Below are 866 nucleotides of genomic sequence, written 5' to 3' on the forward strand. Positions count from 1 at the left end.
CCGAGAACTACGTTAAGGGGTACACGTGTCTGTGGAGTGCTCAGCCACTTGCACGTTAATTTCAAGAGCAGGCTGTTCCGTTGGTCAGATCCACTGGAACCCTCGACGTTGTAAGCGACGGAGTGCCTACAACAACAACAACAACAACATGTCTGAACGAATGAACAATGTCATGCCGTATATAAACTGACAAAAGGTAGGTTTCTTACCGTCGTCAGTGTTTATGCAGCAACAATGTCTCATTCTGATGAAATTATAGGACAGTTTTACGACAATCTAGCACAATTAATGAGGAAAGTACCAATTTCTGACAAGCTGCTAAATGTTGCAGACACTACCTCCATAGGGAGTTGTAACATGGCCTGAACTATCATCATCGTCATCATCATCGTTTAATGTCCGCTTTCCATGCTAGCATGGGTTGGACGATTTGACTGAGGACTGGTGAAACCGGATGGCTACACCAGGCTCCAATATGATCTGGCAGATTTTCTACAGCTGGATGCCCTTCCTAACGCCAACCACTCTGAGAGTGTAGTGGGTGCTTTTACATGCCACCGGCACGAGGGCCAGTCAGGCAGAACTGGCGACGGCCATACTCGAAATGGTGGGTTTTAGACCAAAGAACATCAGGCTTTTCAGTGTCCAGTAAACTGATTATGTATCATTCAAACGTGGTCACTTGTGCTGATGGCACAAAATTGCCACTTTTTTAAATGAAGGACATTGTCTAAAGAAAGGATACCCAATGACATTTATGTTCATGTCCACCCAAAAGTTGGCTGGATGAGAGAGGGATGAATCTATGACTTGATAAAGTGTAATCTAGGCGTCCTGGTAGGCTATTAAACAAACCTGCCTTATTA

This window comes from Octopus bimaculoides, chromosome 30, assembly GCF_001194135.2.
Source record: "Octopus bimaculoides isolate UCB-OBI-ISO-001 chromosome 30, ASM119413v2, whole genome shotgun sequence".
NCBI lineage: Eukaryota > Metazoa > Mollusca > Cephalopoda > Octopoda > Octopodidae > Octopus > Octopus bimaculoides.